The 22,706-nt window shown below is 37.5% G+C and overlaps 1 protein-coding gene and 1 long non-coding RNA gene across 2 annotated transcripts in view; one reads left to right on the plus strand and one right to left on the minus strand.

The window, feature by feature from the left end:
• The window catches only part of LOC143658707 (uncharacterized), a 72,239-nt gene that overhangs the window by 46,360 nt on the left and 3,173 nt on the right, over positions 1-22,706 (minus strand). The gene's annotated exons all lie outside the window — the stretch shown is intronic.
• The window catches only part of LOC143658705 (uncharacterized), a 75,724-nt gene that overhangs the window by 38,069 nt on the left and 14,949 nt on the right, over positions 1-22,706 (plus strand). The gene's annotated exons all lie outside the window — the stretch shown is intronic.

Consider the following 22,706-nt stretch of genomic DNA (forward strand, 5'->3'; position numbering starts at 1 on the left):
TCTCTTGACCTGGAGCAGTGTGTAGTGGGAGGATAAATTCCTATGTCTGAAGAACAGAGGGATGGGAGGTGGGTGAATTGAAAAATATATTTTGTGAACTCACAAGAAAAAATCCTCTGTTTCCCCACAGACTTCTCTCACTGGGGAGTTTCCAGAAACAAAATTTAAAGGCACAGCTCCTCATCTGAGCTCTTACCTGTGTCCACATCTTGTTACTTCTCCACCTACCTAGATTTTTCACTATTTTCATCTGGCTCTCCATATTCCACAGTTATTCACTTTGCTCCAAACTGGAGATAATACTTAGCTCAAAAAGAGAGATTCCTGCTTAGTTTTAAAAGAATTTAAAGGGAATATGGTGTGGTTTTTCCAGAACAATCCTAGCTCTTTGCTCAACTGAAAAGAGGACATTACAAATGGGTCTAGAAAAATATTTCACAATTTCATCCACTGACAACCCCCTTCTGTAATGCTTAGGAAAAATTTTCAATATGCAGGTATCTTTCTCTCTCTTCCAGTACACACTGAATCAAAAGAACAGGTGTTAAATCAGGAAGCTAGGTATTTAAATGTTCATCATAAAATTTTGTGCATATTTGAGTTCCAGAAGCAGCACTGGTCACGTGTGAAGTAGGCCAATCATCTGAAAGCAGAGAATGTTAAGTCTGGATGCCTCTTTATGAGGCTTTCTGTTTCTGAATCAATTTCAGTCATCCCTGTAAGAACAAGGATTGAAACTCCATTAAGCAAGCTCCCAAGGGATTTTCAAAGGAAAATGTGGACATCCACAAGGGCAGATGGTGGCACCCAGGGAGACCAAGTTCCTGTAGTTCTCCAACATCACATTCATGTACAAAGCCCATTGCGTAGGGTCCAGGCATCCCCATTCTTCCCCAGAGAATTCTGTGACCACATCCTGGAAGTTAACAGTCTCTGAAATGAAAAACATCTCACCAAGTAAGGTTGGATTTGATTGAAGTGAGTATTCTGACAAACCTACTTAAGAATTTTTTAGCAAGCTCTATGTCCTTAATTTTGTTTTATTATGCTTTTTCATCAGATGAAATCCACTCAATTGCTGTGAATGTCACATGTTTGTGTACAATAAAAGAAATAAACAACAAACTTCAAAGCCATTTATATAGACATGCAAGATATTATGTTCTGTATTACATGGGACATTCAAGTTCTAAGTGAGCAAGAACAGAAATAATGTCTTCAGGAATGACAAAGTCCACCGTGGCTTTAACGGCAAGTCAGAATATTAAAATGGTAGTCATGATTATTATAACAACTCTGAAATTTTGGACATTTTCCACGTGCTAAACAGCACTCTGGATGCTTTACATTTACTGACTTGTATAAAGCTCTAACAACCCATTAGAGAAAAAATCTGTTCCTACCTTCCTGAGAAGAGGAGACAACTATCACAGATACTCTTAGAAACTGGCCTCAGGCTAAAGAATCAATAGATGATGCCACCACTACCTGAACCCTAAAAACTGAATTGAATCTAAAGACTCAAGGAGCTAAGAAAAAGATATAGTGTTAAAGTATGTTGTCAGTGGACTTGCTACCTGAAAACAACTAGAAACAAGTTCAAGGCTAACAACATGGAGGATGAAGAACATTATATATGTTTCCAAATATGGAAACACAAATGAGTTGCTAGCCTTATACTATTAACCCACAACATGATAATATAGAAAAAATTGAAGGCCATAAAAAGTATTTGATGTATGCATAACTACTGCAAAATATAAAATCTATTTATGAAAGTATCTGTCTTTTGAAGAATTCACAGGCTTGTGCATACATGCACTCAAGCACACACAGAGACACACATTTAAATGAACTGAAAGAAGAGTAGGCTCTGAATGATACATATTTTGAATTGAATTTTCATTATCTATCACTTTTCCTATGTGCACTTCAGCATTTTTGCCATATGAAAAGGTAGAAATTGTACTTAAATTAGTTTCTTAAAGTATTCTATATTAGGCTAATAAAAAAATACAAAAATATACACATATAAAACTTTGACTGTAATCTCCATTAAATACATATATATATATAAATAAAATATAATTTTATTCATTTTGATATTTGGATATCAAAATTAGCCATTAACTTGAGCCAAATGGAATTTATTCCACTAATAATGCAATGATTCAAGATTAGAAATGTATTACTGATATACATTAATTTAATATATTGAAACAGAAAACAATATTTACTATAGCAGTAGGTCCTTAAAGAATTCAATGAATCACTAAAAATCATGCTAAATGGGGATTTTTTAAAAAACATGGGCGTGCACCTGGGATTGAATCCGGGTTTCTGGCATGGCAGGCAAGAACTCTGCCACTGAGCCACTGTGGCTCACCCTAAGTGGGAAATTTTTAAAACTTAAGCAAGGAAATTTCACCAAACATCATTATCAATAGTAAACATTAGAAGTATTTCCAATATAGTGTATAAATTGTTTTAAATTTGCAGAAGAAAATAGCACAACAAAATATTAACTGAATATTTTTTCTAAAATCATCTAACCATGTAGAAAGGCATTTGTATAAGATTTGCACCAAATCTTGTCACAAAGCTGACAAGACAGTGAGTGATAGTGGAGGACATGGTAGGAAGGGGATGTTTTATTTCTGTGCCAGTTTGAAAGGATTTATAAACCCTAGAATAGCCATGTTTTAAACCTAATCCAATTTTGTGGAAGCAAAGACTTTTTTTAAACCCTGTTCAGTACTGTATGTTGGAAACTTGATTAGATTATCTCCATGGAGATGTGACTCATCTAATTGTGGGTATGAACTTTTGAATAGAGGGAGATTTGACTCCACCCATTCCAGGTGGGTCTTGATTACTTTCCTGGAATCTTTTAAAAGAGGAAGCATTCTGAAAAGGCCTAGAGATTCTGAGAGAGACAGAGCCCACACAGCCAGAGACCTTTGAAAATGAAGGAAAAGTCCCTGGGGGAGCTTCATGAAACAAGAAACTGGCAGAGAAGGCCAGCAGATGCCGCCATGTTCACCATGTGCATTTCCAGTTGAGAGAATAATCCTAAACATCATCAGCCATCTTGAACCAAGGTATCTCTCACTGGATGCCTTAGATTGGACATTTCTATAGCCTTGCTTTAGTTGGGATGTTTTCATGGCCTTAGAACTGTGGATTGGAAACTTAATAAATTCCCTTATTAAAAGCCATTCTGTTTCTGGAATATTGAATTCTGGCACCTCACAAAGTAGAACAATTTCTTACTCTCTAAACTACATCTGTATGGAGTTTTACCACACACACAAAAAAATTGTGCATGTCATGTTATTTAAAATATAACTAATATAATATTTAAGAACTGGAAACAAGAATTTGGTTCCAGCTTCTCTGATAAAAATGACAAAGTTCTCTGCTCCAATGTCTTCATTGAATTATAATCACTTTCACCTAAATCACCTGCTGAATGAGAATCCTTGTGTGAACACTATTTAAAGAACCTTGTGCTGGTTTGAAAATTTTAAGCACCCCAGAAAAGCCATGTTTTAATCCTGATCCAATCTGGTGGGAGCAGCCATATCTTTTTCCCTATTCAGCACTGTAGGTTGGAGTTTTTTTATTAGATTATCTTCATGGACATGTGATGCACCCAATTGTGGATATTAACTTTTGATTAGATGGAAATGTGACTTCACCCATTCCAGATGGGTCTTAATTGGCTTACTAGAATCCTTTAAAAGAGGAAACATTTTTGAGAGAGCCAGAAACAATAGAACCTGTAGGAGCCAAGGGTTTAAAACAAGACCTGCAGAATTTGTTGGAAGCAGCTGGCCTCAGGATAGCAGTATACTGTGGAGATTGTTATGTAGAGCAGTCTGGGAGGAAGAGAATGTTTACCCCAAATGGTTATGTTAAGTATGAAGAACACTGAAAGATAAGAACTTTGCTCCCTCAGGAAATGCATGCATGCCTATTGACATCCTGTGGTATATAACCAGGATCTGGTTAAGAATAAAATTGTCTGAAGTCTGTCTGAAGTAAACTCAAGCCTCAGACCTCCTGAGCCCATCTGTGTCTTTATTTCTTTCTTCTTTTCTTTTTTTCTCATCATTCCTTAATATCCTTCAAGCTCCATTTCAATAGGAAGCAACAAGAACCTAGAGAAATGACAGAAGCCTCAGAACTGGCAGAAACTTCACAGCAGAGCTTACACAGATGCAGACACATAGAGAGTGGAGACACAGACATTTGGAGAAGCTTGGAGCCCAGCAGACATCACCATGATATGTTAAGCAAGCCAGAAACTGGAGAGAGCCAAAGGAAGCCAAGAGATGAAAGCCAGCCTTGGAGAAGCTAAGCAAGGAACATCCACATGGACAGAGACTGAAAACAATGGAGCCCAGGAGGAAGGGGCCAGCAGATGTCAGCCACATGACTTCCCAGCTGAAGGAGGTGTTCCACACAAATCGGCCTTTCTTAAGTGAAGGTAACCTCTTTTTGGTGCCTTAGTTTGGACATTTCCACTTCCTTAGAACTGTAAACTTGCAACTTATTAAATTCCCCTGGAGGCTTCCTGCCACTTCCAAATACTGATATTCATATTCAGAGTGAGAGAGTCCAAAAGGGAAATATGACATTTGTTACTTTAGTTATGACAATTGAAATCCACTGTTTTCCACTCATAAATACTTGTTAAATATAGTTTTCATTACAAAGTGATCTCATACATTTTCATATTATCTTCACATGGTACTCAAACTAAGTGTCGCTGCTATAAATGATTTATATGTAATCACTTATTGAGTTGATAGCATAAACAACAGTAGTGGTTTGAAGAAGTTATATACCCCAGAAAAGGGCATGCTATTTTAATCCATTCCTGTGAGTGCAGACCTGTTGTAGGTGGGACTTTTCAGGTTATTTCAATTGAAATATGACACCCCATTCAAGGTGGGTCTTAATCCTTTTACCGGAGTCCTTTATGAGAGGATAAAAGACCATAAAAGCTCAGAGAAGCCCCAGAGAAGTGGAAAGACAAGGGCATACCTATAGAAGCTGAGGGACAAAGCCACTGAAGTCAGAACTGGAAAGCAATGAAACCCGAGGGAAGGACCAGCATGCACTACCCATGTGCCTTTCCATGTGACAGGGTGTCCCAGATTCCTGCAGCTTTCTTCAGAGAAGGTTTTGTCCTGTTGGTGTCTTAATCTGGACATTTTCAAGGCATATAATTGTAATTTTATAAGCTAATAAATCTTCATTGTAAATGCCAGCCCATTTCTTATATATTACATTTCAGCAGCTTAGTGAACTGAAGCACTTTGTAAAAAAATCCCCACCAAAACATGATCATGTGATGTAATAGAGAATTTCCACCAATCCTTTAAACATCATAAAATCAATACTACTTGAAATATTCAAAGATTATTGAGGAAGTAGGAAAATTTAAAAATACTTTCATATTGGCATAGAACATTGATACCAAGAGCTACTCTTTAAAATTACTGCACAATGGGCAGGCCCTGGTTGCTCAGCAGGTAAAGTTCTCACCTGCCATGCTAGAGACCTGGGTTCAATTCCTAGTGCCTGCCCATGCAAAAATAAATAAATAAATAAAATTACTGCACGAAGTATTGGAGAAAATGTTCATGTCTGCATCTACATAGGAAAACCTTACATAAAATATTATCAAGCTATTTTCAACTTCCAATTAAATTGTCCCTGTATCCTGAATAAATATAATTTATAACAAGAAATCAGGAGCAATTCAACATTATGAAGTCCACTAATGTAGTTAATCATAGTTTTAGTGATAATGAGAAAAATATTGTTTTCCATGTTTATGAATACAAAAAAATTATTGGCAGAATTCAACAGAGGTTAATGTTAAATAAACCACACAATGAGTTAGGAGTTGATGTCTATTCATAAAATTGACAAGTAAGGCATCTTCATATATCTGGGGAACACAAGAGAAATACCATTAAAATCAGAAATAACAATAAGGAGTTTCTAAGTCTCTACATTCAGCATCGATTTGGAAGGAATCACCAAGGAAATTTAACAAGGAAGATCAGAAAGTGACAAGAGAATTGTAACCAAAGTGTTAGAAGTCTATTTTCAGAAAAAAAGAAAAATCTAAAAATGATTCAGGATGAAACAAGACAGAAAAGTCATATAGCGACAGTTATAGCCTTTGGTTAGAAAATATAATGGAAAAAGATACAATGGAAGGTGAGGCTAAAGTTCAAGAGCATCCAATAAAATTGAATTGAAAATAATATAAGACAAAAGAACACAAATGATTTCATTTATATGAAATATGCAGAAAGGGAAACCCATAGATACAGAAAACAGATTAGTGGTTGCAGGGGTTGAGAAGAGGGGGAGGATAGGAAGTGACTGCTTAAAAGGTATGCAATTTCCTTTCTGTGGGTGACAGAAATGTTCTAGAACACAGCAGTGATGGTCGGACAACGTGACTGAACTAAATGTCACCAATGGTAAATTTAATGCTGTGTGTATTATACAAAAACAAGAAAGTTTTAAAGTAATATTTTTAAAAACTAGCAAGAAATACCTAGGCACAAACCTAACAAGAAATGTGCAAATGCTATATAAAGAAAGCTTTCTAACATTCCTGAAACATACCTGTGCTGGTTTGAAAGGATGTCTGTCCCCTAGAAAAGCCATGTTTTAATCCTAATCCCATTTTGTAAAGGCAGCCGTTTCTTCTAATCCCTATTCAGTATTGTATGTTTGAAACTGTAATTAGATTATCTCCCTGGAGATGTGATTTAATCAAGAGTGGTTGTTAAACTGAATTAGATAGAGGCATGTCTCCACCCATTTGGGTGGGTCTTGATAAGTTTCTGGAGTCCTATGAAAGAGGAAACATTTTGGAGAATAAAGGAGATTCAGAGAGAGCAGAGAATGCTGCAACACCATGAAGCAGAGAGTCCACAAGCCAGTGACCTTTGGAGATGAAGAAGGAGAATGCCTCCTGGGGAGCTTCAGGAAACAGGAAGCCAGGAGGAGGAACTAACAGATGATGCCATGCTTGCCATGTGCTCTTTCAGATGAGAAAGGAACCCTGGCCATGTTCATCATGTGCCTTTCCAGATGAGAGAGAAACCCTGAATTTCATCGGTCTTGAACCAAGGTATCTTTCCCTGGATGCCTTAGATTGGACATTTCTATAGACTTGCTTTAATTGGGGCATTTTCTTGGCCTTAGAACTGTAAACTACCAACTTATAAAATTCTCCTTTTTAAAAGACATTCTGTTTCTGGTATATTGTATTCTGGCAGCTAGCAGACTAGAACAATACCAAAGTAGGCTTAAACAGAATTTTTAGACAGAAAAGCACCAGCAGGTGGTGGTGATGAAAAGAAAGTGAACAGTTCCATTATATAGTTTATAGGCTTGATGTTACCTCATTGTAGGCATCATCAGATTTGTTTCTGGAAGTAAATATTTTAGTGAAGGTTTCATAGAAAACCTTAAACAAATGAGAATTATGGGGAAAACTTGAGAAAAGAAACACTGTGAGAAGTGCTGGCCTGATGTATTTTAAACCTGTGAATAGAACAGTATAGATTTAATTCAGAAATAGACAGATTGAACAATGAAACAGAATAGGCAGCCACAGACCAGAGTATATAAAGGCAGCAGTGGAGGAAATATTTCTAATGATTACAAATATTGGGTTACTGTATATTCCTTAGGGAAAACGTGAATTTATGCCCCATCTATTCTAAGCAAAACAAATGTGAAACAAAGCAACTGAAAAAATAAAAAGTTAGATTATTTAAACAGGGAAGAAACCACAGGTGAGTTCTTTCACAATCTGGAACAGAGAAAACTGGTCTTATGGCACAAACCAAAAATATATTAATAAAAGCAAAGATCAAGAAATAAGACTATTGAGTTAGTTAGATTCAGATGTCAACTTGGCTAGGTGAAGGTGCTTAGTTCTATTGCTGTGGACATGAGCCAATGGCAAGTGAACCTCATCTGTTATTGATTACATCTGCAGTCAGCTAGGAGGCATGCCTGCTGCAATGAATGATGTTTGACTTAATTGGCTGGTGCTTAAATGAGAGACTCAATGTAGCACAGCAAAAGCAGCTCAGATACATCATCTCAGCACTTGCAGCTCAGCCCAGGCCTTTGAAGATGCAGAAAGGAATCAGCCTGAAGAACCCAGAGGCCTGGAGGGAAGGCCAGCAGAGATTGCCCTGTGCCTTCCCATGTAAGAAAAAAACTCAGTTGAAAGTTAGCTGCCTTTCCTCTTAAAAACTATACATCAACTAAATAAATCCCCTTTTATTGAAAGCCAATCCATCTCTGGTGTATTGCATTCCAGCAGCTAACAAACTAGAACAACTATGTAAAATTTAAAATATTCTCCTTGGCAAGAAACAGCATAAGCAAAGCAAAAAGACCAATGTAAAATGGAGACAATTATTTGGAACTTATATTAAGACAAAGGGAAACCCATACTGTGTGTTTGTTTGAGAGCAAGGAATCTTTCAAAACACCTAATGTCATGGAACACAGGAGCCAGTCAATAGAGGTTCCTCCTGGTGAAATGGTACAAGTTGAACTCAAAAAGGTATATTACAAATACCTGTAGGGAATGAATGGCGTCAAACATATGCAAAACCCATCAATGAAGTAAATGCTTAGAAGACATTAAAGAATTCTAAAACCACTAGATAATGGTTGATGGATGGAGCATGTGCACATCCCTCCTCATCAACTTGAGCATAACTAAAAATGGGGGAACAAGACCTGCACATCACAACATGCAAGAAAGGTATGTACAAAGAATCACTTTTGGAATATTCTTTCAAAAAAACATAATGAGAATATTATTTAAACAAGCTTCTAAATAGAATTACCAGCTTACATGAACATGGAGGATTGAATTACATGTTACTTGATAACATGAACAAATAATTAACTAAAAGCTGATATGGACAATTCAGAATAAAACAGGATGCATTTTATCTTGCTTTTTTTTTTACATGGGCAGGCACTGTAAATCAAACCCAGGTCTCCAGCATGGCAGGTGAGAACTCTGCCTGTTGAGCCACGTGGCCCACCCAGAATGCATTTTATAACAAGTAATTGTTGTAATGAAGATTGGAGGGAGAACCAAAGTGAGATAACAGACACACAAGCTAAATGTGATGTATGGATCTAAAATTTGGGGTATGAAACGGTTTTGTGGTTATATTTTAAATGTATTTCTTGGGGATATGAATGGTGGCATTTATAAATAAAATATACAACACATGAATATACTTAAAACACTCCAGATATGTATGTATACATGTATGTGTAGATACAGAAATATTTATTTAGATATGTATTTAATGTGTGTTTGAATATATTTATATTCTAATTAGAACAAAACATCCAACTTGAAAGACACATGATGATGCTCTATCAGTCTTATCTAAACATTCACAGAAAAAAACACAAAAGGAAACTTTAAACTTAAATAATTAGGAAAATTGCATGTGTGAAGGGCCAGTATATGAAACTTTATATATTTTTTCCATGATTTTCCTATAAACCTACAACTTCTCTAATAAAAAAATAAATTAAAAAAAATATTAATTTTCAGGAGTTTGTGTAAAGAGAATTGACAAGAAGTCAAGAGAACTCTACAGTATGGGAAAAAAGTGGATAAAACAAGCAGGTACTATGCAAGGACTGACATCCAGACATTGCTGAAAAGGGCAAAGTGGTGACTCACTAATAGGCAGACCAGTCCCTGTGTTGGCAGAACATTCTAGAAAATTGTGTTTTGGACCTTGCCAGAAACATGCCCTCCAGGGCACTCCAGTAGTCAAGACCCATCTGGAATGTGTGGAGCCACATCTCTGTGGAGATACTCTAATCAAAACACTCCAACCTACAGTGTTGAATCAGGATTAAAAGAAATGCTGCCTCCTCAAGATTGGATCAGGATTAAAACATGGCTTTTCTGGGGGTACATAATACATTCAAACCAGCACAGCTGTGGTATGATACACCCTAATAGAAAATATCTCCATTGTGCTAATAGCTTCAGAGCAGCACTTGAAACATTTCAACAATTATATTTTAAATAAAATTTCTGCTCAGCACATTAATATGAGGTGAGAAATAATTCTGATACGTGGCATCCACCAACAACAAACATAGATTTATATATTGGTGGTCAGATGTTAGAAGCATGTCCATGAAGGATAAGATAGTCGAGAATTAATCCCATTCTCAAGGCCTGCTTCTACTCGGGGATATACCTGAATTTCTAAATAATTAGATAAGGAAGAAAAATAAGAAGAATATTAATAAGGAAAATGGTGACAACATTCTTTTTACTTGCAATTTGTGTAATTCTATAAGATTGGTTATTCTCAAGGGAGCATTTTAATAATTAAGGTCTTGGTCATGTCCCAACCATTTGTAGCAAAGGCTCCTGGAATGGGGCACAGTCGTGGGAATACTCAAAACCCCCTTCATGCTTTCATGGGCTTCCAATTATAAGAATCACTGATATAGAGAATTTCCAGGGACTCTACAGCTATAATGTTGGAATTAATGACAGTTTTCAGCAATCTACAGAGAAAATTCAGTACTGCCCCAGAAGCCAGTAAAAAAAAAAGGAAATTAATAAGAACAAATATGCAGTTCATAACATAAACATAACACGTTTCACTTTAAACTTAAAAAGATGTAGTTTTTAATAGATAAAGTTTAAAAGTATAAGAAAAACTTGAATACTTAGAATATATAGGCATACCTCATTTTATTGTTCTTCACTTTTTGCACTTAATAGGTATTATGTTTTTTACAAACTAAAGGTTTGTGGCAATCCTGAGTTGAGAAAGTCCATCGGTGCCATTTTTCCAACAGCATGTGCTCATTTTGTGTCACTATGTCACATTTTGTTAATTTACCCAATATTTCAAACTTTTTCATTATTATTATGTCTTTTACACTGATCTGTGGTCAGTAATCTTTGTTGTTACTATGATAATTGTTTTGGGGTGCCATGAGCTGTGCCCATAAAAGATGAACTTAACTGATAAATACTGTGGGTGTTCCACTCCCCTGTTTCTCTTCCTTCCCTCAGGCCTCCCTATTTCCTGAGAAAAGTAATATTGAAATTAGGCCTATTAGTAACCCTACAATGCCCTGTACCTGTTCAAGTGAAGGCAGGAGTCACACATCTATCACTTTAAATCAAGTTAGAAATTATTCAGCTTAGTGAGGAAGACATGTTGAAAGCTGAGAAAGGCCAAAAGCTAGCCTCTTGGGCCAAAAAGTTAGCCAACTTTTGAATGCAAAGGAAAAGTTCTCAAATAAATTAAAAGTGCTACTCTAGTGAACATATGAATGATAAGGAACCAAAACAGCCTTATTGCTGATGTGGAGAAATGTTTAGTCTGGATGGAAAATCAAACCAGGCACAATATTCCCTTAAGCCAAGCCCAATCCAGAGCAAGACCCTATCTCTCTTCAATTCTGTGAAGGCAGAGAGAGATGAAGAAGCTGCAGAAGAAAAGTTGAAGCTAGTAGAGAATGGTTCATGACGTTTAAGGAAAGAAAACTATCTCCTTTGCATAAAAGTGTAAGGTGAAGCAACAAGTGTTGATGTAGAGCTGCAGAAAGTTATACAGAAAATCTAGCTAAGAAAATTGGATGAAGGCAGCTACACTAAATGACGTATTTTCAGTGGAAACTAAACAGTCTTATATAGGAAGAAGATATAGGACTTTCTTAGCTGGAGAAGAGAAGTCAATGCTTGGTTTCAAAGCTTCAAAAGATAGGCTGATACCCAGACCATGTGAAAAAAAAAGAAAGATAGACTGGTTCTCTTGTTAGGGGCTAATGCAGCAGTAACTTTAAGTTGAAGCATATGTTCATTTACCATTCTGAAAATCCATGGGCCTTTATGAATTACGCTAAATCTACACTGCACATGTTCTAAAAATAGAAGGAATCCCAATCCCAAAAGACTGCATATCTGTTTACAACATGGTTTGCTCTATATTTCAAGCTTACTTTTCAGACCTATTTCTCAGAAGAAAAGATTCCTTAAAGATTTTAGGTAGTTTACAAGTTTAACCTCAGTGTTATTGTACAACTTTATGAATTTGGGTGTATCACTTCATTATTATTGTTGTACAACTTTATGAATTTATGTGTATCACTTTATGCATTTATGCATATTACTCTGTGTATTTATGTGCATCACTCTATAAATTTATGCATTCATAAAGGTATATAAATGTAAGCATTCTCAAAGGAAGAAAAGTAGAATCTCTGCAGTGCTATAAATCACATCCCGGCTTACTCAAGCATGTTCAAAGATATCAGTGTGCAAACAGAAAGGCTGCTAGACCTGTTTCTCATCATGTCCAAGAGCTGCCCTTATCTCTGACAAAAGAGTTCAGCTAAGGGCCAGATGGTAATTCCCACCCTGCAAATTCTGTCTCTGTACTTTTCCAGTGTTTACCACCTGTTCCCTTAGTAACTCCCACCTTGCTCACTAGCCTATATAATCTAGAAGCAAAGATTTTTCAGGGCTCAGACTTTGGACAGATGTCCTCTGGGCCTGTTGGCACTAAAATTTTTGTCCAGTTCTCAGAGGCGTGGGTGCTTTCTTGGGGGTAGATCGGAATTTTCTATTCTTCAACAGGACTGAATGTAAAAATCCAGAAATGGATAGCACAATACTACATGATGGTAGCACAATAATATAAGTACACTGAATTAAGCTGAAGATGATTATGGTTGAGGGAGAAGGGCTGGGGGCATGTATGAAACCATAAGGAAAGGTAGAGGATAAAGGCTGAAATAGTATAATTTAGAAATGCTAGAGTGGACAATGATGGTGATTAAATGTACAAATAAAAAAACATTTGCATGATGGCGAACAAATGAATGTCAACATTAGAAGCTGAAAATGGATGGTATATAGAAAAAGGTACAATCAGTGCAAGCTAGGGTCTATAGTCAATACAACATTGTAATATACTTCCATGGAATGTAACAATGGCATTATGCCAAAACTAAATGTCAGCAAGTGAGGGACATAGGTGAGGAGTATGGATTCTATGTGAAAGAAAAGGAAATGTCATCATATAGATTATGGTGGGGAAGGCATATCTGTTTACTTAGTTTGGATTGTATGATGTGCAAATAAAATAAAAGAAACAATGCTAGAGAAAATGTGGGCAAAAAGATGTACCTATTCACTGTTAGTCAGGAAGCTGAGAGGTGTAGCCCCTCTGGAAGGCAGTGTGGTGGTACCACAAGAGGCGAAGAGTAGGGTACCATATGATCTTACAACCCTTTTACTAGGCATATACCTGGAGGAACTGAGTGGCGACCTGAGTGGACATTTGTACACTGGTGTTTACAGTTGCATTGTTCAGATTTGCAATGGATGGAGGTGGCCTACAGGTGCAACTGAGTAATGGAAGGAGGAACCGTGGTGTTTACATACAATGGACTACTGAGTGGCAGCAAGAAGGAATGAAGTTTGACAGGCCACGGTGGCTCAGCAGGCAAGAATGCCTGCTGTGCCAGAGGACCCGGGTTTGATTCCTGGTGCCTGCCCATGTAAAAAAAAAAAAGAAGGAATGAAGTTGTGAGGCATGCTACTAGGTAAATGAACTGTAAGGACAGTATGTTGAATGAAATGTCAAGAACAAAAAGAAAAATATTATTTTGCCTCACTCATATGGATTAACTATAATATATAAACTCAGAGAACTGATGTTGAGAGCATGGTCTGGCAGGTTAGGTGCTATTGTAAAGGTTCCTAGACTGCAAGCTCTTACAGCAGTCATATATATTAGGAGTTGTAACTGTTATATCTAAATTCTGAGATAATGAGCTATTTGTACATAACCTGTTCGCTGAAACTTAAGGTATTTATGTGACACCTGAGACTCAGAGTTAGAGCACTGAAGTTATGCAAGTCAGCATTACCCCACAAAGCAATGGTTAAAAAACTGAAAAAGTTATCAGACTTCATCTAGAGTTATGAATAAAGCTAATCTGGATGGGACTAAGGTAAATCAGAATACTGGGTATAGGATGATATGGCCCATATTTTCAAACTTTAACCTCTGTGTGAGATCAAAGGGAAAGATGTTTATTTGGTGCAAAAATTATATTTTGAGTGGCACATTACCGAATTTAACTTGCATGGCCCATTTACTTGAGTACCACAATTACATAGACTCTTGAATAGGGTGTGAGATTTTCTTGGTTTGTACAGGTTCATGTGATGCTCCAATATATCCCAGAGTAATTTAGGCAGAGAATAAAAAAGTATTTGCAAAGTTACCTTGGGAGATTGGGGAGAAAGGAGGAAATATTTAACTTCTCCACCTGGGGAGCTCCTGATATCTTGTAAGCAGCGGGTACAACCAGTTCAATAAGCTGAGCCCTCAATCTTGGGGCTCACCCCTCTGAAGCTTATTCCTGCAAAGAAGAGGCTAAGCCCCCTCATAATTATGCCTAAGTGTCACCCACTGAGAGCCTCTTTTGTTGCTCAGATATGGTCTCTCTCTCTAAGCCAGCGTGGCAGGTGAATGCACTGCCCTCCTCCCCTACATGGGACATCTCCCAGGGGTGTAAATCTCCCTGGCAACGTGGAACCTGACTCCCAGGGATGATCTAGGACCTGAGAAAGACTTCTTGGCCAAAAAGGGGAAGAGAGAAATTAGACAAAATAATCTCTCAGTGGCTGAGAGATTTCACACGGAGTCAGAAGGTTATCCTGGATGTTGTTCTTATGCATTACATAGATATCTCTTTTTAGTTTATGGTGTATTGGAGTGGCTGGAGAAAAGTATCTGAAACTGTTGAGTTATGTTCCAGTAGCCTTGATTCTTGTACGTGATTGTATAACTATATAGCTTTTACAATGTGACTGTGTGATTGTGAAAACCTTGTGTCTGATGCTTCTTTTATCCAGGGTATAGACAGATGAGTAAAAAATAATAATAAAGATAAAAATAAATAGTAAGGGAAGATAAGGGGTAAATATTGAATAGACTGAAATACTGTGGGTCAGTGGGAGGGAGGGTTAAGGGGATATATGAGTTGTTTATCTGAAGTGGTGCAAACGTTCTAACTGATCATCTTGAAGAATACACAATTATGTGAGGATACTGAGATTCATTGATTGTACAATATGGTTGGACTGTACATGTGTGGATATTTCCCAATAAAAATATTTTTGAAGATTCCTTACAAAACATGACTACTCATTGGTGATGCAACTGGTCACCGAAGAACAGTGATGTCTCAAGATGTACAAGAACATGAATTTTGTTTTCTGCCTACTAACACAACATCCCTTCTGCTAATGAATAAAGATGTCATTTCAACTTTCATGTCTTATGTAAGGAGTACATTTTTACTAGCTGCCATAGATGTTGATTCCTCTGATGGATCTGGGCAAAGAAAATTGAAAACTCCTGGAAAAGATTTATCATTCTAGATGCCATTAAGAAATATTCATGATTTGTGGGAAATCAAAATATCAACATTAATAGGAGTTTGGAACAGGTTGATTCCAACATTCATGGATGACTTTGAGAGGTTCAAGACTTCAGTGGAGAAAGCAACTTCGGATGTGGTAGAAATAGCAAGAGCACTAAAATTGGTAATGGAGTCTGAAGATGTGAATTAATTGCTGTAGTCTCATGATAAAACTTTGATGAGGGAGAGTTGCTTATGGAAAAGCGAATTAGGTGGTTTCTTGAAATGGAATCTACTCCTGCTGAAGATGCTAAGAACATTGTTGAAATAACTACAAAGGATTTAGAATATTATATCAACTTAGTTGATAAAGTGTAGCAGATGTGTGCAGATAGGATTAACATAAGACCTGCGGAACTACTTGGGAGTAGATGGCATTAGGGTGGTGGTGGCAATAAGCTGCTTTATGTTATCTGATTTATGTAAGACAGTCTAGGAGGAAGAGAATGCTTGTTTACCCCAAATGGTCAGGAAATGCATGCATGCCTTTTGTCATCCTGCAGTATATATGCAGTATATAACCAGGATCTGGTCTGTTATTGCTGAGCTTCAGACTCCCTGAATCCCTGAACACTTTCTCCTTTCTCCTCTCTCCTCTCTCCTCTCCCCTCTCCCCTCCCCCCCCCTCTCTCTCTCATCATTCCTTAATAACCTTCAAGCTCCGTTTCGTAGGAAGCAACAATAAAGTAGTGGCAGGTTTTGAGGGGGTTGGCTCCAATTTTGAAAGAAGTTCTACTGTGGTAAACACTCTCAACAGCATTGCATGCTACACAGAAATCTTTCATGAAAGGAAGAGTCAATTGAAGCAGGATACTTCATTTTTGTCTTATTTTAAGAAATTGCCACAGCCATCACAACCTTCAGCAACCATCACCCTAATCAGTTAGCAGCCATCAACATCAAGACAAGACCCTCCATGAGCAAAAAAGATATGACTCACTGAAGGTTAGGATGATGGTCAGCATTTGGTAATATTGTTAAATTAAGGTATGTGCATTGTTTTTTAGACATAATACTATTGCATTCTTTTTTTTTTTTTCTTCTACATTTTCAGGCAGCTCCCTCCAGCCTCTCCATTACATCTTTTTTTTTATTTTTATTTTTTTTTTAATTTTTTTATTAATCAAAAAAAAGAAAAGAAATTAACACAACATTTAGAAATCATTCCATTCTACAAATGCACTCAGTAATTCTTAGTATCATCACATAGATGTATGATCATCATTTCTTAGTACATTTGCATCGATTTAGGAAAAGAACTAGCAAAACAGCAGAAAAAAATATAGAATGTTAATATAGAGAAGAGAATTAAAATAATAATACTAATTATATATATATATATATATATATAAAGGAAAAAGAAAAAAAACAAAAACAAAAGATACAAACACACAAACAAACAAACAAAAAACCATATTTCAGGTGCAGCTTCATTCAGTGTTCCAACATAGTTACATTACACTTAGGTATTATTGTGCTGTCCATTTTTGAGTTTTTGTATCTAGTCCTGTTGCACAGTCTGTATCCCTTCAGCTCCAATTACCCATTATCTTACCCTGTTTCTAACTCCTGCTGGTCTCTGTTACCAATGATATATTCCAAGCTGATTCTCAAATGTCGGTTCACATCAGTGGGACCTTACAGTATTTGTCCTTTAGTTTTGGGCTAGACTCACTCAGCATAATGTTCTCTAGGTCCATCCATGTTATTACATGCTTCATAAGTTTAGTCTGTCTTAAAGCTGCATAATATTCCATCGTAGGTATACACCACAGTTTGTTTAGCCACTCATCTGTTGATGAACATTTTGGCTGTTTCCATCTCTTTGCAATTGTAGATAATGCTGCTATAAACACTGGTGTGCAAATGTCCGTCTGTGTCTTTGCCCTTAAGTCCCTTGAGTAGATACCTAGCAGTGGTATTGCTGGGTCGTAATCCATTCTGCCATTCTATGTCTTTTGATTGGGAAATTCAGTCCATTAACTTTTAGTATTATTACTGTTTGGATAATATTTTCCTCTACCATTTTGGCTTTTGTATTATATATATCATATCTGATTTTCCTTCTTTCTACACTTTACTCCATACCTCTCTCTTCTGTCTTTTCGTATCTGACTCTAGTGCTCCCTTTAGTATTTCTTGCAGAGCTGGTCTCTTGGTTACAAATTCTCTCAGTGACTTTTTGTCTATAAATGTTTTAATTTCTCCTTCATTTTTGAAGGACAATTTTGCTGGATATAGGAGTCTTGGTTGGCAGTTTTTCTCTTTTAGTAATTTAAATATATCATCCCACTGTCTTCTAGCTTCCATGGTTTCTGCTGAGAAATCTACACATAGTCTTATTGGGTTTCCCTTGTATGTGACAGATTGTTTTTCTCTTGCTGCTTTCAAGATCCTCTCTTTCTCTTTGACCTCTGACATTCTAACTAGTAAGTGTCTTGGAGAACGCCTATTTGGGTCTATTCTCTTTGGGGTGCGCTGCACTTCTTGGATCTGTAAATTTAGGTCTTTCATAAGAGTTGGGAAATTTTCAGTGATAATTTCTTCCATTAGTTGTTCTCCTCCTTTTCCCTTCTCTTCTCCTTCTGGGACACCCACAACACGTATATTTGTGCGCTTCATATTGTCATTCAGTTCCCTGATCCCCTGCTCAAGTTTTTCCATTCTTTTCCCTATAGTTTCTGTTTCTTTTTGGAATTCAGATGTTCCATCCTCCAGTTCACTAATTGTAGCTTCTGTCTCTTTAGATCTACCATTGTAGGTATCCATTGTTTTTTCCATTTTTTATTCTTTGTCCTTCACTCCCATAAGTTCTGTGATTTGTTTTCTCAGATTTTCTATTTCTTCTTTTTGTTCAGCCCATGTCTTCTTCATGTCCTCCCTCAATTTATTGATTTGGTTTTTGAAGAATTTTTCCATTTCTGTTCGTATATTCAGCATTAGTTGTCTCAGCTCCTGTATCTCATTTGAACTATTGGTTTGTTCCTTTGACTGGGCCATATCTTCAATTTTCCGAGCGTCATCCATTATTTTCTGCTGGTGTCTGGGCATTTGATCAGATTTCCCTGGGTGTGGGACGCGGCTGGTTGAAAGGTTTTTCTGGGAAATCTCTGGGCTCTGTTTTTCTTTTCCTGCCCAGTAGGTGGCGCTCGTGGCACTCGTCTGTCTGCACGGCAGTCAGCCCGGGAAACCGCGCATGGAGGTGGGGGTCGCTGGCCGCCGTGGCTTGGGAGAGTGCCGGTCCTAATTGCCCAGCTGGACCGAAACGCCAAGCGTGACGGGAGGGCCCCGCTATCCAACGTTCCCAGTCAGACCGGGGAGCCACGTGCGTGGAGGGGACCCCAGTCGCCAGCCGACCCGGCCGGGAAAACGCGCACCCCTCGGGTAGCTCACCGCAGCAGATTCTCCCTGCCCGTTCAGCTGTTCCAGAATGGGGTACGCTGTCTTTTTGGTCTCTGTCGTGACTCCGGGAGCTGTTTCGTATTGTTTCTGTTTCTTTAGTTGCTTTTCTGGAGGAGGAACTAAGACCCGCGCGTCTTACTAAGCCGCCATCTTCTCCGGAAGTCTACTATTGCATTCTTAAGAGACCATAGATGTCTTGGTTTGTTAAAGCTGCCAGAATGCAATATAACAAAAATGGAACATCTTTTATAAAAGGAGTTTATTAAGTTGCAAGTTTACAGTTCTAAGGGCTTGAAAATATCCAAATTAAGGCACTAACAAGAGGGTACCTTCACTCAAGAAAGACTGATACTATCTGGAATATATTTCTCTGCTGGGAAGGCACATGGCTGACATCTCCTGGTCCCCTGCTCCCGGGTTCCATTGCTTTCAGCTTCTGTTCCCTGTCAGGGTTCCTCACTTGGTCTCTCTGGGGCTGGGTTTCATCTGTTCACTTCCCTTGTTTGGGGTTTCTCTGTCAGCTGGGAAGGCACATGGAAATGTCTGCTAGATTTCTCACCAGGCTTCTCCTTTCAAAATACTTTCCCCTGGTGTACTTTCTTCTGCATGTCCAAAAGTCTCTAGCTATGTGGGCTCTAAGCTTGTTCCAAAATAGTTCCCTCTTAAAGGACTCCAGCAAGCAACCCCACCTTGAATGGATGGAGACACATCTCCATGGAAACAACCTAATAAAAGACATCCCACCCACCTAATATTGAATTAGGGTTAAAGAACATGGCTTTTCTTGGGTACACAATAGTTTCAGACTGGCACACTAGAATAGCGTAAACATAATTTTTGGATGCACTCAGAAACCAAAAATTCATGTGACTCACTTTATTGTGATATTCACTTTATTGCAGTGTCTGGAACTGAACCTGCAATGTCTTCAATGTACACCTGTATGCAATTCAGTGGTGTTAATTATATTCATAATATTGTCCTGCCATCACCACTATCCATTACTAAAACCCTTCCAAAGAGAAACTCAGTACCAATTAAGCATTAACTTCCCATTCCCTACACCCACACCTGTCCCCTGGTAACCAGTATTCTAATTTCTCTATACATGTGCATATTCTAATTATTTCATATTATATTTATCTTTTTGATTGGCTCATTTCATTCAACATGATGTCTTCAAAGTACGGTTATGCTGTCACATGTATCAGAACATTGTTTTTTTTCTCTGTATGGTGTATGGTGGGGGTCACATTTCATTCTTTTTCCATATGAGTATCCCCTTATTCTAGCACCATTTATTGTATTTTTGTTTTTGTCTTGTTTTTCATTTGTTTGTTTTTGGGAAGTGCATGAGCTGGGAATTTAACCCAGGTCTCCTGCATGGCAGGACGGAATTCTCCCACTGAACTACCCTTGCACCCCAGAACATTGTTTTTACAGTTGAATAATATTCTATTGTATGTATGTGCCAAATTTTGTTAATCCATTCAGCCATTGATGGACATTTAGATTGCTTCCACCTTTTTACAAATATGAATAATGCTGCTATGAACATCAATATGCCAGAATGCTTTTATAATTTCCATTTTATTAAATGTTGCAATGGATAAATTTAGCATCTGAGATCCATGAAAAATTGAGACCTTTAATAACTCGGAGATAATGGAAACTTATACAATTAATTTTAGACCCAATAAATTAATATTTCCCAGGAATTATCTAGGCAGAGAAGTGTGAGAAGTGTTAAATGTTGCAGCCTTTGTGATTCTCAATCACAAAGAAGAAAAAATAATGGCTTTGTAGCAAGCAGCCCTGGATGGAGCAGGATATATATCAGACACCGCAGGACATTTAAGACCAGTTTTGTGGTGTTACCTTAACACATGAGAGGAAAGGTATCAGTAGAAATATATGACTTTCCGGGTTCTGCAGTGGCATATGTAAAATACTCCCAGGTAAAAATGGGCAGAACGTCCTGGCTGGGGTAAAGCACAGAAAGAAGTATTAGAGTTTTAATAAAAATTTAAGTCCAAGCCGACGGATTTAAGAATAGAGGGAAAGAGACCCAAAAAGCTGGTGACAGACTCTGATTTAATCAGACATCTAATGGGCTCAGAATGTATTTGATGTGAATCCAAGAGAATGTACTTTATTTGATTTGGAGAATTACCAAGCACATGAATCATGTGGGTAGAATAGTTGGTGAAGAAGGTGGGTTGGGATCCCCCATATCAGGTGAGATGGGCTAAAGAAAAATTAAATAGTTTGGATATCAGGACCCTACTGACTGGGGCTCTTTAATCTGAGTCTGAGTCAACTTCTGTATAGGTTGGAGTGGAGTGAGCAGAGCTCAAGAGGCCTGAACTCAGACCTGGGAACCCACGGGTTCCGTGGGCGTGGGAGTGGGACAGGGCTGGTCCTCTCCTTACCTTTCCTATATAAGCCTCAAGGTTATTTCTTGTTCTCTTGCCCAAAAGAAATTTATCTTCCAAAATTTAAATCAACTGAAGTTCAAGCATAAAATTACTTCAAAAAATAAAACAAATTTTCATTAAAATATTAGGTGAAAAAATCCCCAAACCTTTAAAAGCCAGAGTTACTGGTATTATTTCTGGGGAAAAGAGAATGGTGCCTCTATCAGAAATCATCTTTCTGAAATTTCTGCAGTATGTAGTTGTGGTCTGGTAGGGCCAAAGTCCAGCCAGCACCACTTTCAGAATTTCCAAGGAAACAGAAAAGGTGATTTTCACTCACATTTTTTCAAATTAAAAATTATTAAGTGTGTAAAATGCTGCTTTCGAAGATTTTAAAAACTGGCTTTTACTATTTAATTTTATTGTTCAAGTAAAAGAAGAGAAAATCCTCTCAAATATCTCTGGAAATATTGCAAAGTTAGTTTTTCATTAAAGTGTCAGGTATCAGAAAACAAAACTTAACATACAAAATGGATTCTGGGACATGGGAGGCCCCTCCGTTTCTCTCCCTCAGCAGCTCTTCTGACAGGACCTGATGTGACAAGATAGCACAAACATGTGGACACCCTACCTGCTAGAGGCCAGACCAGATAACCATGAACATGAAATCATGCTCTGCATCAGCATGATATTGCCCAGGATGCCTGTGGCCACGTGTCACCCCCCCACCCTTCTTTGTGCATTTTTTCCCTTTAAAACCACAAGCTGTCAGAAAGAGTTGGAGCCATTTTTCCTTTCTTTTTGCTGGCAGGTTTTGCTGGCTTCCACCTCCAGCTCTACCTTTGCTCTCAATCTGTTTCTCTCTTTCTCAAAAAAAAACTATTAAGCTTTAACTCTCTGTCTCCTGTGGAATTCTTTAGTGACCCCATGCCTAACATAAAGCAGATTCAAATATCTCTGAAAAAGTGTATCTTCTACAGGCATCGCTATTCACACTTGACACGACACAATTCTATACATTCTGAAATAGAAAACATATATGAAAATATCTAATCTTTTTTAGTTGTCACATTAAAAACATTCTTCCAGATAACAGAGAATAAAGATAAATTTGAAATTATTAAGTATATTTAGTAATTAATGACAAGCAAAATACAGGAAGCCAAACCAGTATGACTTCCAAGGTATCTGAATTCACCTCAAGATGTGTGGACTAGAAGAATATGTTAAAGGCAAAGAAATAAAAGCGAATTTATATCTACACGTTAGTTTTTCTTCTTTTAAAGGGATTTCTAATCCTACAGCCCAGACTTGTCC

This window comes from Tamandua tetradactyla, chromosome 16 (assembly GCF_023851605.1).
Source record: "Tamandua tetradactyla isolate mTamTet1 chromosome 16, mTamTet1.pri, whole genome shotgun sequence".
Lineage (NCBI taxonomy): Eukaryota > Metazoa > Chordata > Mammalia > Pilosa > Myrmecophagidae > Tamandua > Tamandua tetradactyla.